Source organism: Panthera tigris, chromosome A1, assembly GCF_018350195.1.
Source record: "Panthera tigris isolate Pti1 chromosome A1, P.tigris_Pti1_mat1.1, whole genome shotgun sequence".
Classification (NCBI taxonomy): Eukaryota; Metazoa; Chordata; class Mammalia; order Carnivora; family Felidae; genus Panthera; species Panthera tigris.
Genome location: NC_056660.1, coordinates 143,560,622 through 143,578,043, shown reverse-complemented (window position 1 = coordinate 143,578,043; position 17,422 = coordinate 143,560,622). Strand labels below are relative to the sequence as shown.

At 41.7% G+C, this 17,422-nt stretch overlaps 1 pseudogene; it reads right to left on the bottom strand.

Annotated features, from left to right (window-relative positions):
• Window positions 1–5,568: 5,568 nt before the first annotated feature.
• On the bottom strand, window positions 5,569–16,446 carry LOC102961089 (annotated as a pseudogene).
• Between the last annotated feature and the right edge of the window lie 976 nt (window positions 16,447–17,422).

Sequence of the window (17,422 nt, the reverse complement as noted above, 5' to 3'; positions counted from 1 at the left end):
GCTTCAAACAGCCTTTGTTTGGAAAATCAAATCTGAAAATATTCAAAGTGCTGGCCTTCAGCTCTGCAGACTTTTGACAACGTACATTAAGTGCAATTTCTCAAAATCTGTTTCTTTTCATAGCCTGTGGCTTGCGAGTGATTTCTGGGAAATGTTGATTATAAGATAAGCTCTTTTCAGTCAGTTTCAAAAGGTGACACCCAGGTAGGTAATCGTTAAGTAGAGGCATCTCTGCAGAGAAATGAGGGAGTGAGCCAGCCCCTCTGGGTCCACCGTTGTCATTGCGGGGAGTTGTGAACCTACCCATTCAGCGCTTGAAAAGCAGTGCCTGCCGGGAGCACTGGAGAGCCGGCTGCCCTCACAAGCAGCTGCGTGGGGGACAACGAGGGGAGCTGCAACATTGTGTATGTTAACTTTTCAATGCAATTTCTAAAGCCAGGGAAGAGGGCAGGAAAACATACAGGCTTTGTCACGAGCCAGCCCTTAGATCCGTCCTTGAGTCATTCTGTTAAGTAGAACCGGGTAATTGTCTCACTGGAGACCCGCAGAAACAGCTCGTGGGAAAGAACGATTTGCACCTGGAATATATTCATTAGCTCGCGTGTCAAAAGCCACACATCGATAGAAACCAAAATCTTGGCATTCTTTGCAGGCAGCCTTGAAACTTGAAGGGCAGAAGCCACGTGCTCAAGTGGCCACCTGTCTTCCTCTTTTGGCCCCACCTGCCCAGCAAGCCTGGTGGCAGGTGGTGGGAGGGGGCGACCAGAACTCCTGGGGATCTGTGTTGAAAGACCAGAGAAGGCAGACGCCTTGAACAAATAAGTACTCCGTTAAAGGCCTGTTTTCGGTTTCTTGGGACCCTCGAACTGGTCTAGCTTAAATTGAGAGGGGATTTGGTTTGCCTCAATGGCTGTTTCCTCCCACTCATAGTCACGAAGATAGCTTTTTTCATTGTCATTAAAATACATTTAATATACACCATTTTTGCATTGCCCTCTGCTAAAATTTGCACAAAGATAATGTCCCTAAGCCCTGGAAAAGTAGAAAGAGCACTGGACTCAGAAGCCTGGGTTTCAATTCTGGGTCCATGTAGGAACATTTATTAAAAACCTTAGTTGCAAGGCATAAGTAACCCTCCTGGAATTACCTTGGGTGATTGGGTGGGACAGAGTGTTGACTATAAAGACATACACACATTGAAATGGGAATGTGAAGGCTACTCGGAAAGAGGGCAGGAGGGGGTGGCTCTGCTGGTTGCCAGGTGTGGTCTCTTTCCTGCTGTGTCTGATTTGCATTGTGTGCCCCTCATAACTCCAGCCTATCACCTCCCACTACTGAGTCCTCATCTTCTCTGTTTCCTTTTTTAATATATTTTATTTTTAGGTATCTCTGCACCCAATGTGGGGCTCGAACTGAATACTCTGAGATCAAGAGTCACCTACTCCTCTGACTGAGCCAGCCAGGTACCCCTCTTCTGTTACTTAATTCAGATTCTCAAGCAGTAATATGATTGTTTGAACTTACCTTTAAAAAAATTTTTTTTACACTTATTTATTTTTTGAGAGACATAGAGAGACAGAGCACTAGTTGGGGAGGGGCAGAGAGAGAAGGAGACACAGAATCTGAAGCAGGCCCCAGGCTCCGAGCTGTCAGCACAGAGCTTGATGTGGGGCTCGAACTCACAAACCATGACATCATGACCTAAGCCAAAGTCAGACACTCAACCGACTGGGCTACACAGGTGCCCCTGAACTTACCTTTTAAAGTCAGCCCAATAAGAACTGGCTGCTTGTGGGACAAAGTTCCCTCCCTGGTCAACCAAGTGTGTTGAGCAGCTGTCTTCCCTCCCTCTCTAAAAGGGGTGTGGCAGGCCAGGTACTCTGAGGCTTGGCTTGTCCAAAACACGTGGGCTGGTTATTTGACCTCCCCAAGATGCTGGTTCTTCCACTAAATTATGATGGCAGCACCTGTCTCAGCCCACAGAGTTATCACTCATGCACACAAAAATGATTTATTGAGGGGCACCTGGGTGGCTCAGGCGGTTGAGCCTCCAACTCTTGGTTTCAGCTCAGGTCATGATCTCTCGGTTAGTGGGTCTGGGCCCCACATCGGGCTCCATGCTAGAGGTGTGGAGCCTCTTGGGATTCTCTCTTTCCCTCTCTCTCCCCTCCCCTGCTCGTTCTGTCTCTCTCTCAAAATAAATAAATAAACTTTAAAAATCATTTATTGAGCTTTTATATAAAACACTTCTATTGCGCACTTTCCAGGCACCGTGCTCAGCAATGGGGATACAGGAGGGAACAAAACTGATGCAGATCTGCCCCCATGGAATTGATGGTCCAGGATCAAACAAGATCCTATCTGTGAAAACACAGCCCCCACTGTCCCACCTGCAGCCCCACTGCAGACTCAATTTTAAGATTCCTTCCTTCATCAAAAAATTCTTAAGCATCTACGTAAGTCACATCAGCACATGGAATCCAAAGACAATAACACATGGTTTCTGATCTCAAGGAACCCATGGTTCATTTGAGAAACAAACATGTAAGCAAACAGTGATGTGCAAAAGCACAAAATAGCAGGTAAAGTAGGAGATGTGGGAAAGGAAACTTCACTTTGGCTGAGGAAGTCAAAGAAGGCTTCTCAGAGGCAGTGACACCTGAGCTGAGATTTAATGGCTAAAGAGGGCATGCATAAATAAATAAATAAATAAATAAATAAATGGCGAAAATAGCTTGATAACACCATCATAGTTATGTAGAAATGCACTACCCTTAGGAGATGAATGAGTATTTAGAGGGTAACGTTAATCATGACATTTATAAGTAGTTCAACAAAAATGTGGGAGTGTGTGTATATGTGGTATCTGTGTGTCTGTGTGTGTGTGGAGAGAGAGAGAAAGAAGGCAGATGTGGCAAAATGTTAATTCTTTTTTTCTAAGTTTTTTTGAGAGAGAGGGAGCACAAGTGGAAGAGGGACAGAGAGAGAGATGGAGAGAGAAAATCCCAAGCAGGCTGTCAGTGCAAAGCCCAAGAAGGGGCTTGAACTCATGAACCATAAGATTATGACCTGAGCTGAAATCAAGAGTTGGATGCTTAACCAACTGAGCCACCCAGGAGCCCCAAAATGTTAGCAATTCTTATATCTAAATAGAGACTTGGGTACGCAAAGTTAGAGTGGCTCCCATGATCCCCACCTCCTGGTGTTCATCCTCTTATGTGACTTCTTATCCTTGAGTGTGACCAGGACCTGTGACTTGCTTCTACAAAATAAAAAAAGGCAAAGGTGACAGGATGTACATGTTTAACCACATGATTATGTAATTAAATTATGCAAGACTGTGGCTTCTGAGTGGAGTCCCCCTCTCCCTTGCTTGCTATCTTCGAGGAAGTAACTGGCCATGTCGGGGATCCCACATGGCAAGGAACTGTCGTGGCCTCTGGGAGCTGAGGATGGCCCCCAGCTGACAGCCAGCAAGAAATCAGAGCCCTCAAAGAACTGAAGTCTGCCAACAACCTGAGTGAACTTAGAAGCAAATCCTTTCCCAGTCAAGTCTCAGATGAGAACACAGCCCTGTGGGACACCTTGTGCAGCCTTGTGAGACCCTAAGAACAGGACCCCGCTAAGCCATGCCCAGGATCCTGACTCACAGAAACTGTGAGATAACAAATTGGTGTTGTTTTATGCTGCTAAATTTGTGATGTAAGTTTGCACCAATAGAAAACCAATACAATTAATAATTTTATGTGTCGACTTAACTGGGCCACAGAGTGTCCAGATGTATTTGGTCAAACATTATTCTGAAAGTTTCTGGGAGGGTGTTTTTGGATGAGATTCACATTTAAATAGGTAGACAGTCTGTCCTCCCTTACATGACTGGGTCTCATCCATTCAGTTGAAGGCCTCATAGAACAAAAGGTTGATCTTGCCACACATTATTAAGAGAAAATTCTTCCTGCCTGACTGCCTTCGAAGTAAGATATCAGCTTTACTTCCTGCCTTCGAACTTGAACTAAAATTTTGGTTCTTCCTGGATCTCAAGCCTGCTGGCCTTTGAACAAGGGCTACACCATCAGCTCTCCTGGTTCTCGAGCCTTTGGAATACATAAGGATACACAGATGTTACTGCAATATTCTTTTCAGCTTTTCTACATGTTTGAAAATATTCAAAATAAAAATGGGCAGAAGTGTTCTAAAGTCAGGAAATGTGTGGGGCACCTGGGTGGCTCAGTCAGTTAAGCGTCCGACTCTTGATTTCAGATCAGGTCGTTATCTCACAGTTCATGATGAATTCAAGCCCTGCCATTGGGCTTCATGCAGTGTCTGCTTGAGATTCTCTCTCTCTGCTGCTTGTCTGCTCACGCTGTCTCTCTCTCTCATAATAAATACATGAACTTTAAAAATAAATAAATAAAACTAAAGTCAGGAAATGAAAGGAGATCTGCTTCATTCCCTATTCTCAACCTCCCTCCTTTCCCTTTTTCCTCAGTGAATCTACTTTATTTAATATGAGATTTTAAAACACACAATAGACACGTACTTAAACATAAATAATACATCTACCCTCTTCTGTGCAGATTTATGCTTTATAAACATCACACTGAGTAAGTTTGGCCTTAACCTTTGTTCTGAAAATGTTTCAGAATTTTTTTCTACTGCCACATTACAAGATAAATGTCAGTCTAAATGAAGCCTTTTCTATAAAATTCAGCAGCTTCACAGATGGTTTCTAATTCACTACATTTTTTTTTTTTGGTTGAAAATAATTCCAAAAGCTCTTAAGTTTTCACCAGAACATAACGTTACCCTTGATGCAGTGTGAGGTCAATTAAATAAACTCAGACACTATCCTCTAGGAGTTATCAGCCAAACCGAGAAAATTATGTAAAAGTAAGATTTTACCTAGTATTACCATAATCACTTTTTTCAGAAACCTCAATAATTACACATTGGCCGAATGGCTTATCTTGCCCCAGGTTGCTTTCCCTGATGTGACTTGATGAACAGTCCTATGCAGAAAGTGAATAAGCTTAGAGGCAAATGATGCAAATAAGCCTCAAATTCATTTTCTGAAATGGGGCTCCTGGGTGGCTCAGTCAGTTAAACATGCGACTTTGGCTCAGGTCATGATCTCGTGGTTCGAGGGGTTCCAGCACTACATCGGGCTCTCTGCTGACAACTCAGAGCCTGGAGCCTGTTTTGGATTCCGTGTCTCCCTCTCTCTCTGCCCCTCCCCCACTCGAGCTCTGTCTCTCTGTCTCAAAAATAAACATTAAACATTTTTTTAATTCATTTTCTGAAAAACATACATTAAAGGAACCCGTAAGAATGGAGATTATATTTTTAAGGAGGTCTGCCACATAGTAGAGAAGTGATTCTCCACTCTAGCTGCACATCACAATCCCCTGGGGAGCTTAAAAAAGTAGTGATACTTGAGTTCTCATCCCCTCATCCCAGAGAGCCCAATTTTGGTCTGGTGTGTGGTCTGGGCATCAGGAATTTTAAGCTCCTCCCTTCCTTCCTTCTTCCCTTCCTCCTCCCCCTCCTTCTCCTCTTTTTTTTTTTTTGTTTTTTTTTTTTTTTTGTTTAACTCATCCAATGCTTATTGAATAGTAAACTGTTGCCAACACTGCTGAAATCTGCAAGTCACTCATCCAGATCCCTCTCTTGGCCACCCCCTGAGACGGAAGCCCCAAGCAGGACCACCCCGAATGCCAGAGAGTAGCCAGGGCCTGGGAGATGCCAGGAGAAGGGGAAAAGCAGGGAGAGGAAGAAGCAAGGAAGGGAGGGTGCAGAGCTACACTCCCAGGGACACACACACACACACACACACACACACACAAGGACCAGGGTTTGTCTCTGCCCCCACCCAGCAGCCACAGGGACATCAGGGAAAGAGACCATGCACCCACAAGACATTTCAGTCCTTCCCATCTTGAAGTGTCTGCCACAAGGGGCTGGCCCAAGGGCACTGGACTCTGCCTTCAGGGCACATTAGCCCTGAGCCAAGCTGGTTTTCATGGCAGCCACCAGCTTCAGAAATTTGCTCTCCTTGTCCACGTAGCCATCACCTCTCTTCTTGGAGTGAACCAACTTCCTTGGTACCATCACTTCAAAGAAGCATGTGGCCTGGGGAGTCCCCTCGCCGCAGATGTCCAGGCATTTGGGGACATCATCTTCTAACTTCTTCTTGAGCTTAAGATACTTACACTTGTAGCCTCAAGCTCCACAATAAATTACTCTGACAGTGAGGGCCCTGGATGGGGACCGCAGCAAGGGCAGGGTGCGGACCTGTGAGCTCCACTGCAAGGATTTTCAAGTTTCTTTAGTGGCTCTAGTGTGCATCAGAGGTTTAAGAATCATTATAGTGATAGCTCAATACATATTAAGTGAATAAATGAAATTCTTTACTTGATCTTAGATTACATTCAGAAACCAATTTGAATCAATTGTACTGCCTGATGGTACTCTGTACTCTAGACTGCTCATGCTACAGCAAAATGCACAAAACTAGAGGAAAAAAGAGAAGATCTAAGATAGAAAAAGGATTCAAAATGCTGTCAGGTGAGGAAGAGCTATAGCAACATGAGATGCTGAGTCTGAAAAGAAAGACCTGAGAATGTAAGTGCTGCCTTCACATAACTCCAAGGTGCAGCCATCACAGATGACAGCTGAAGGAAGCTAGGGTTTGGCATAATGTAAGACTTCCTTAAAAAGTAGTATCGTCTGGATATTAACTGGATTCCTTGAAACTGTGAGTAACTGGTCACTGCAGGAATTCAGACACTGGCTTTTTGAGCTCTGGGCCAAGTTGTTGTGAGGAAACCCCTCTGCCAGGAGCTTTACTGAATGTGTCTTATTTTTCGGCCATCTGATATCCATGGACTCTCTTCCTAGAAACAACCTCCTCGTTTTCTTTGAAAATTACTCATCTCTCACTTTCAGTTCTAACAGAGCTGACTCTCTCTAGTTCTAGGGGAAGAACATTGATCCGCTCCCAACCAACCATGAAAATGACATCTCCAAATGTTGCCTGAGTGGCACAGTCTGTTAAGCTACTGACTGCTGATTTCGGCTCAAGTCATGATCTCACAGTTCCTGGGTTTGAGCCCTGCATCGGGCTCAGTGCTGGCAGCAGGGAGCCTGCTCGCTCTCTCTCTCTCTCTCTCTCTCTCTCTCTCTCTGAAAATAAATAAATAAACTTAAAAAAAGCTGCATTGCCCTACACAATAACTTGTTCAATAATGAGCAAGTAGCCCAAGTTGTGTCAATCAGAGGCCATAAAATCAAACTCTGGGAATTTTGCTTATATTTTTGAAGACTCTCTTCCACTAGATTTAAAGTTGTGAGAGTGTGAGGTGGAAAATATGAACTCAGAGAAAATGAAAAGAAGAGAATTTCAAAATGATCTTATTAATAATAGCCTTAGGTTAAACTAGATAACGTATCTGTGAAATAAAAGAGTGATGCTATAGAAAAAGAATATTCAGATGCCAAAAAAGAGTTCTCGGAAGTTCAAAAATATGATGTTAGTTCTCAACAACAACAAAAAAGGTATCATGGCTACGCTTAAGCGTCCTTAGTGGCATACTCCATTCAACAAACAGCCTGATAAGCCACTTTTTATTATTCTACTGAGCTGCCTATTTCTGTTGGCAACTGTGTGTATGAAGTGCTTTCTTTTGATATTTTCAGTAAGTCTCAGTTGTTAAAAATTAACTAATAAATAAAAAATTTAAATATGATGTTAGTAATGAAAGAAATCTCTTATAAAGTTCAAAGATAAGTCTGAGAAAATCCTGCCAAAAGCAGAAAAGACAAAAAGTTGCATAATAGGAGAGAAATTATACACATGATTAATCCAAGAGGATTAATATGCCAAAAATACAAGATCCAAAAAGTAGAATAGAGAAAATGGAAACAAATAAAGTATCAAAGAAATAGTGAAAGTCCCTAGAATTGAAGGACAAGAGTATTCATAGTAAAAATTCACTAAAAGCATAGGAAAAATAAATGTAAAAGACCAAAACTAAGGCCTACCATCATCTCTGAAGACAAATGCTTATTATCATAAGGCTTGGAAAAAAATTAAAATCTAGCAGGAAAGAAAGGTCCTGCCCGGACTCTGAAATGCAAATCCAAGCAATGCCCTGCTTTCAGGACACATATTTCTCTTCAACAAAGCTTTAAAAAAAATCATTGCAATATTTTAAAAGCTTGATTATCTTAAGAAATTTTATGACTTCCTTTATAAACATGGCAACCAAGATTCCCTTATCTAAAAGAGGCTAGAAGACATAGGTGACTCAAGAAAGGGGACCGAACTCTGTCTGGTAGATAGTGACAGCCTATAATCCCAGAGTAGTATATGTGACCAGAAAATTTCTCAAAATGACTTCTTAAAGCTCCAAAATTGGCTCCATATAGAATTTAATACAAAATTTACGAGTGCTACAATTGTGTTAAAAATGTATCTATAATATGGCCAATCATAAAAATTTACAAAATTACAATAACAAGCTTTGATATATTCTATATATATTTCTATCAATGATGTATTTATTCACCTCCCAATTTTCAAAAATAGTGCTATATTAGTCTTGCAGTGAAAAAATTAAGTTCCCTTTTTCCTTTAAAATAATTGGCCCCAAGTACAAAATGATAACTTCAATTCATTTTGTTTATTCTCATGACATGTTCCAAGATAATTTTGTGAACACCTAAGTGTTCCATTTAGTATTAGGAGAAGTAAAATGTTAAGGGATGTTTAAGCTCTGTAAAGTTGAATAGACTAGCATTTGAATGACAGGATATAATTACAGATCACCAAGGATATAGTACAAAATGTACCCAATCCCACGTCTTCATATTCAGCTAAGAACAGAATGCTTTAGTAAGATATGAGATTAATAAAATATCAAAAGATAATAATTCTGGAAGAACCAAGTCTTCCTAGTTAGAACTATCAGAGCTGGAAGAATTATTACTAAATTTCATAAAATCTGTATCAGTCATAATGGACTAGACTCTGTACTACTTGTGTGTCATTAAATTGAAATCTGCCTTTTATTTTCATGTTATTGTATCCAAGAATATGTGTCCAAATACTCCATCTAAACTTATAAGATCCCTAAGGGCAAGTATCATATCCTATATATCTCTCTCTCTTAGCTCAAGGTCCCCCTAACACAAAGCCTAAACAAGGTCTAGAAACAAGTAATTTATTTGGGATGTGATCCTAAGAAGCAGAAATGAGAGAATAAAGCAGGAAAGGATGAAAATTCTTTAAAGGATACATTCTCAATGTCACTATTAGGTTATGGGGCCTGACTGAAATTAGAGGTGGCTCAAGGGGATGTGACATCAGCACTGAAAGCATCTGCTATATTCCCATACCTTGCCCTACATTTAAGACTCTCAGTAAAAGCTTTCTGAGTCATTTAGTCAATTGCAGTGCTCCCAAGGCTTCCTGTTCAAATCAGTGATCACCTGAGAAGTTATACATTGCCTTTTACAACCACATTTCAGAACGTTATGTCGTTCTGTCAGGTCCACGTGTCTTTGTAAGACAAGTAATAGATGCCTTCTCATGTCAACGTAAGCTAACAGGGAATCCCAACATGAGCCTCAGGCTGAGTTTGGATTTGGAAATCTGAAGGCAGCCCTCTTTCTCTGCACGCTGGGTTTTTTTTCTCTCTGCAGAATTTAAAATAAGCCACCATGATGAGTAGGGCTGTCAATCAGTCATCCAGTGCTCATTGCCTACACTGAGGTGGCACTGTTGGCAATTGAGAGGTGGGAGATATGACCCTGAACATTAAAGAGCCTGGCATTTTACTAAGAAGGCACATAAAGAGTAGTCCACATGCAAACTAAGGATCAGATGACTACTACTTACAAATATTATAGGAGCTCACAAAAGGAGTATGCCATAGTGGTTAAGATGGTCAGCACAGGTTCCGTGGAGGAGGTCCCCTGGGTTTCCAAGGAGCTGTAAGATTTAGAAATGTGGAGTGGAGAAGAGGGGGCAGGCAAGGACAAAATAGGCAAGCAAGGGATTAGAAGAAGGAATGCGTCCAGTCCGTTTCCAAGAAATGACCTGCCCAGGGGCAACTGCATCCACACTAAGGAACTCCTTACAGAATGCTAGTCAAGATGGCAAACCAGAATCTATTAGGATCTTGGAAACATCTTCCTATTCTTTGAAAATTAGAATTCAATCCCTGTCTTACTTTGCATAAGATCTTGAAAACTGCACCAAGTATGGCTTTGGTAATATTCTGGGTGAACTCTCTTACCTAGTCACAAACATAATCAATCTTAACTGGGGTCAAGGAACACTTAAAACTCAGCCACTAGAAAGGGTTCTAACAACAACAACAACAACAACAACAACAACAACAACAAGGTATTCTTTTTCAAGGAGCCTTGACACACAGGTATTTTTCCACAGAATTTGAAGATACGGATTCTATGACATTGGTATGAATGCCTCATAGTTCATTTTAACATTTCCTGCCTTAAAATGATTTCCTTTGAGTTGGAAGCAAAACTGAAAGGGATATTAATTCTTAGTAATTTTCTAGTTCTTAATCTCCCCATTCTTTAAGAAATAGAACATCCTTGGAGCACTGAGCTCAGTCAGTTAAGCCTCCAACTCTTGGTTTTGGCTCGGGTCATGATTTCACGGTTCGTGAGATTGAGCCTCACATCAGGCTCTGCACTGATAGCATGGAGCCTGCTTGGGATTCTCTCTCTCTCTCTCTCTCTCTCTCTCTCTCTCTCTCTGCCCTATGTTCATGCACACTCTCACTCTTTCTTTCTCAAAATGAATAAACTTTAAAAAAAGAGCCTCATATTTCCTACCTTCAACCCAATGTAAATTTAATTAAAAAACAAAAAGAAATAGAACATCCTTAACTTAAATCCACAAACCATCAAATAATCCTATTGTACCATGATTAGTTATTATCACCTAAACATTACTTTAATGCAGAATGTAACAATTGGTTATTTTCACCACACTACTATTTTACATTGTAAAAATGCTCACCAAATATTTTCAAAGTTTAAAAAAAGTTTTTTTAATATTATATATTAACCAGGTGATCACTTCTTAGTTTTCTTTCTTCCTTCCATATTTGTTAACTAGGAGCTACAACCTCAGCCTTGCAGAAATGGTTCTTGTTTCAACTCTCCTTTGTCCTGGCATAACATGGGCTGGACTTTTCCCACTAAGGCTTGTCCCAGTTTTGCATGCATTCTCTAGTTTTCTCTGTTCTGGAACACCCCCATTCCCTGCAGGATCACCAGCTTGGTTTGGAAACAGTTTTTTGTTTTTCATTGCAGATCTTTTGCTCATGCAGCAATGTAAGTTTAAAACAGAGTAAGAAGATCTATATTGGGCATATATCAAATGATAAACAAAAAGCAATTCTAAATGGCTATAGCATACAGAAGAGATGAGTTATCCTGAGGTACATCAGTGCTTTGATGTACCTTTTTTATCGACATCCCATCTGTCAATAACGTAACATGAAAGCATGCTGTATCATGCAGTGATGCTTGAGAAAGCACATTTATTTTACATGTTGATTTTCAAGCCTAAATGAGTCAAATACCGTCCTCCCAAATGGTTTATTAGTTCTTTTGGGGAGTGGGAGTGTCCATATAACTAATATCTGCCCCACAACAAGTAAAGCAAACACCTCAAACTGAAGTGATAAATCTACCTAAGAACTAGATAGTGTCACCGACTGGTGACAGGTCCAATTGCAATGAGATTCTACTAGGCATGTCAGAATAAAGACCAAAAAAAGAGGGAATCAAAGTTTCAGGAGTGACAGCTATATTCATCAGAGTTTCAGAAAAAGTGACAAGTTCCAATAGGGTTTTCTTTTCTTTTCTTTTTTTTTTTTTTTTTTTTTTTTTTAAACACTTAGACTCCTTGTCTACACATTTCAGGGATGAGAGGAGAGATTCATGTTTGGCTCTAGTTCTGAGACTATGCTGTTAGCCAACCCTGCATTCCAGCGGCATCTCAACATGCAGCCAGCTTTTCTATGTGGGAACCCTCTGACCTCACCATCCGGTCCTGTGACTGCCCTGGCCTTGCGACCAAACACACTTCGTGATCCCAGTTCTGCAAACTAGATACCTCTCTCCGCCACTCCCTTCTTCACCCTGCCTGTCTTTCCTGACAAATAAAACAATTCTCCAGGAGTGGGTGACTGATTACAATCCCTGCTCTTCCATAATTGGCTATGCAATTTGGGGTAAATCATTTGGCCAGCCTGAATCTCAATTTTCTTATTTGTAAAATGAAGGGTTTGGCTGAGATGGTTTCAAAGGTCCCTTTGAATTCTAAAATACCACTGCCATTCTGTCAGGCTCTTGGAGACTGTGGCCTGTCTCTGATTGGTCCTTTGTCCTTTCAAAGAGTGAGCAGCAATTAAGTGCACTGAACAAACATGTTACAACTCAACATTCTTTGTAAAATACATGCTTTCCTGTCAGTTGGACCCTTAAAGTAACTGTTGTTTTAAAATTAATTCTTCCTGGTCTAGAACTGGACCAGGTACAGAATAATGGCATGTATATTATTCTCACATAGCATATGAAACAGCCAGTGTTTTTGCAAATAATAAAACCAATGTTGGCTAACTGATGCAAAAAAAGAAATTTATTGGAAAGATACTGGAAGATTGGACAGTTCATCTTGGAAACAGGAATTCAGGGCGATGTGGCTCAGTCAATACCCCACCAGAGGTTCAGTCAGTATAGGGTGCTGGCACTGGCACCATCAGCCCTGGATACTTGTCACCATTCACTCAAGTCTTAATTCCACCCAGTCACTCTGAATGATATTTGACTATCACTGGCTTTGTTATCACTCCCTGAAGGGCCAAAGTCTTGGGAAGAGTCTCTGATTGGCTGAGCCTTGGCCAAATGTCTATACACAGGTCCAGGGAGTCGAAAGCAGGATTATCTGCTCCTCTTCAGCTTCCAGAGTGGTACACCTGATCCTGGGCTCCATTTATCTTGCACTCACCCAAATAGGAGGAGTTTTGGGATGCCGGACAACCAAAATGACAAATGTTAACTACACACTTTTCTCACTTGTGATTATAAATTTAACACATCTTGGAGGCATTTGTAAGAGGTTGATTATGTTCTGGAGAGGTTTACAGCTGATAGATTATTCCATCATTATTTGATCACTTCATTGATTTATGTGAATCAGTGATTGGTCCAGTTAATGAAACAATATTCATCAGGATACTAATTTATTGAGCTGCCTTTTCCTATTTACATGGCTCCTCTGGATGACAAAGTGAGTACTTGGAATGAACAATGAATCACTGGAAGGAAAAAGCAAGCACATCTTCATTCTGAGCACACACTGTCATTGATTTTTAAAGTAAAAAATAATATCTGGCATTTAGTCCTGGTCTAAAGTTCTTCACAGAGATGGCGTTAATTTCCCTAAGATGTTGCATTGTCCTGGCTTTATAGATCAGCTGGGATGGCTGAGTGACCTGAAATTTCAGTGACAAATGTCAGCAGAGACACTAGAGCTAAGTCCTCTCAGCCTCCTTCCAAAGTAAATCCATTAAGCCTCAGAAACAATTCTTCCACCCTGAAAACAAAGTGGCAAGCAGGCTTCCACGAGATTGCTGCCATTAGGTGGGACCACTTCCACGGCCAATGTGGAAGGGCGGTGTAGAAAAGAGATGGGAAGACAGTTTTGCCAAGGAGCTCAAGGATTGAGACAGTCTTCCAGAATGAACAGTGAACTCAGAGAGAAACTTGTCCGACAAAATGCAGTGGTATCAGCACATAAGAGGCCTTCTGCTTTTGTTACGTTTTTAAGATATTCAGAGGCCAAACAAAGAAAACCTCCCTAAAGAGAAATAAGCAGCCAGCATCCCAGAGTCCCATATCCTGGAACGCAAAGTTCCTCCCTGCACTGGGCGACCCAGGGGCTCTGACTCCCTTTCCCACAGGAGAAGCAGGTCCTGCCAACTGCTTAAGGAAGTGTCTGTTCTGGTATGAAGAATGGGGGCGCCTGCCCGGCTCGGTCAGTAGAGCATGCCACTCTCAGTCTTGGGGTGAGCTCGAGCCCCACATTGGGTGTAGAGATTTCTTAAAAATAAAATCTTTTAAAAAAAAAGATGTATTCGTTATGATACAGGTTTGCATGCATATAACAGAGACCCTCAAATAACAGTAGTTTAAATAAGATTGAAGCTTGTCTCCCTCCGTGTAAAAGACTCTTCACTGATATGATACCTACTTATCCTTCGGGTCTCACTGAAAATGTCACCTCTGAGAAGTCTCCCCTGATGCTACCTAAACAAGCTAAGGTATTCTTGCCTTCTGTTTTCTGAGTGCCTTCTAACTTCTCTATCAAAACAATGATCACACTTTATATTATGGATTGTTGAATTTTCCACACATTAGAGTCAACAGCACAAGGGGAGAGACTCTGTTTATCTTGCTTGTCACCATATCTCCAGAGAGCCACCTCCCACCTGTACTGAATGTACCTCTATTGAATGTTCTTGAGGGTGACAGGAAATGAATACTTCTGGTTTATTATACACAGGGCAGTTACTCAGAAAATTTTGAAATGGTAAATAGTATTTTAAAACCAGAGAAATAATAGCCATTTATGCTTCTAGCACAACCATAGATTTGGAAGAGAGCAAAAACAAACATTTCCATTTCAAAGACCTCTGCCTATAAAGCAGGGGCTGGCAAACTTTCTGTAAAGTGACAGTGAATATTTCAAGTTTTGTTGGCCATATGATCACTGTTGCAACGGCTCAACTCTGCTGTGAAAGTGGGAAGACAGAAACAACCAAGATGTAAACTAATGGTGTGGCTGGGTTCCAATAAAACTTGATTTATGAGTACTAAAATTTCAATTTTGTGTCATTCTCAAATGTCATGAAATATTCTACTTCTTTTGATTGTTTTCAACCATGTAAAAATATGAAAGCATTCTTATTTCATGAGCCTTGTAAAAAAAAAAAAAAAAGCAGCAGCTAGACTTGGCCCATGGGTTGTGGTTTGTCAGCCCTGTCAGAGCGCACATTTTTTGACAGAGATGTGTCTGGCCTTGGGTTGTTTCTTTAGCCCCTCAGTGAAGTTCACACTCATAAGCATCTACTATGTGCCAGGGCCAGGTCAGAGGCTGCAGAACTGCAAAGATGGTTAAGATCAGCCCTGTGCCACTAACTCCACACGACATGGACCCAAATCCACAAAGTGTGGTTGCAGCCTCTGGTTGAAGGGGAAAGTTACTTCATGACAAGATGGCATCTGAGGGGAGAGTCGTGGGCCGCATGCACCCAGGAACCAGCAGCACCCAGTCTGGCTGTGGCTCTGGATGAATCCCACAGGGAATGCCGGGTAGTAAGGCTAGGAAGGCCTGTGGCCGATGTATGAGGGACCCTCAGGGACCAGCATGAAGCTGAGTCTGGTGGGCAACTGAGAACCAAAGGGGAGGATTAAACTGAGATCATTAAATTGGTACTAACAGTATATTAGTTTTTTAATGTTTTAACTTTCAAACTATTAAAAAGTGATTTCTGAAAGTATTTGATTCCTTTTTCTGTTACTAATTTACCAACTATTTCAACTGAGAAACTCTCCTGGGAAAAATACACTGAGTTCAAGGGCACCTAGGAGGGGAAAATGCCATCAGTGTTTTCCCAGGGGCAGTGCTTATAAAAGGACCCATTGTATGGTAAAAGAAAACAAAAAGCAAGAATAAAATGATCATTTCAAATATTCATTAGATTTTGAGAAAATTCTGAACTATCAATCACACAATGCCCTCCCTAGCTCCACATTAAATAAGAAACTTCTGTTTTGTCCCAAAGGAGAAAGTCAGTCAATATTATACTGCCCCTTTCCTTTTGTCTCTTAAATGGGAGTTTTGTTGGAAATCATCAATTGGAAAAATAATAAGCCATTCTTTCAGGCCAACATAAAACATAGGAGGCAGGAAAAGTCAACTCAGGTCACAGAGATGAAAACTGAATGCTCCTTCAAATGGTATAAAATATCACCTTGCTCATCCAAGCAAAAATTCAGGACAAGCCTCTCGGAGTGCCTCCTATTAAAAGATACCATCTTGGCACATAGGATGCTCAGGAAATGGAAGTGGCATTAATCTGCATGCAGGGATCACCTCCTTCATGCTGATGCTCAGTCCAACTGGGGGATGAGGAGTCCAATCGCCGGCACCCAGCTGAGAGGTCTTGGGTGGAGACAGGCAAGTCTGCCTCCCACTCACGAATTCACCTGGCTGCTCCTTTCTGCCAGATTTACCCCCCCACCTTTCTCCTCTCCCTGCTCATAGGATTCATGGATAGGGGAATCAAGTGCTGGTTGAGTGCCAATCAACGACAAACCACCGTGGTGAAGGATCGACATCTCTAGTTAACTAAATATTTTTTTAAGCTGTTTCAATTGAAGTTGGGTTGAAATTTTTTACTTTTTTATTAAATTTTTTTTAATGTTTATTGATTTTTGAGAGTGTGAGACAGAGTGTGAGCAGGGGAGGGGCAGAGAGAGAGGGAGACACAGAATCCGAAGCAGGCTCCAGGCTCTGAGCTGTCAGCACAGAGTCCACGCCAGGCACAAACCCATGAACCCACAAGATCATGACCCCAGCCGAAGTCAGATGCTTAACCTGCTGAGCCAGGCACCCCCGAAATTTTTTAAGATTTTGAGTATTACATTTATAAGGTTCAAATTTCAGCAACTGTAGAGATGGAGTAAAAATAAAACAAAACTCCCTCCCATCACTATACCCCAACCTCTCAATTCCCCTCTGCATAGGTAGTCTTTGTTGTTTCCTAAATAGTTTAAATTATGATAGTAATTGTATTAGTTGAGGTAAAAGGCTGGAATGAATAAGTCCCAAATGCAGTGGCTCAAACAAAAATAGAAATTTCTTTCTTTCTCATATAATAGTTCAGTGTAGGTGTTCTGGGTCAACCGGTGGGCCTGTATCACTCAGTCATTCGGGGATACAGGCTTCCTGGCAGCTTCACAGAGGAGCTCCAGCATGGCCATCACTGTCATTGGATGGGAGAGGAGCAGAAGGCAAAGGCCAGGGGTTTTCCTTTCCACACATTTCACTTCCACTCACTCTATTGGCAAAAGCCGAGTCACATGGTCACAGTAGCTGTAAGGGATGCTGGGGAAGGTAGCAGTATCCCCGCTCCAGCTGTGCTACTACTCTTGTGCCTTGCGACGTTAAGGAGTTTAGCCCCCGGCTCACTCTCTACAGACCACCTTGCAATGCTTTTCCAGGCTGCTGCCAACTGCCTGCGCCAAGTGAGGGCAGCAGCCCTCCCCATAATCCCTGAAGTAGAGCTACCATTAGCTTGTAACAGTCAAGAGA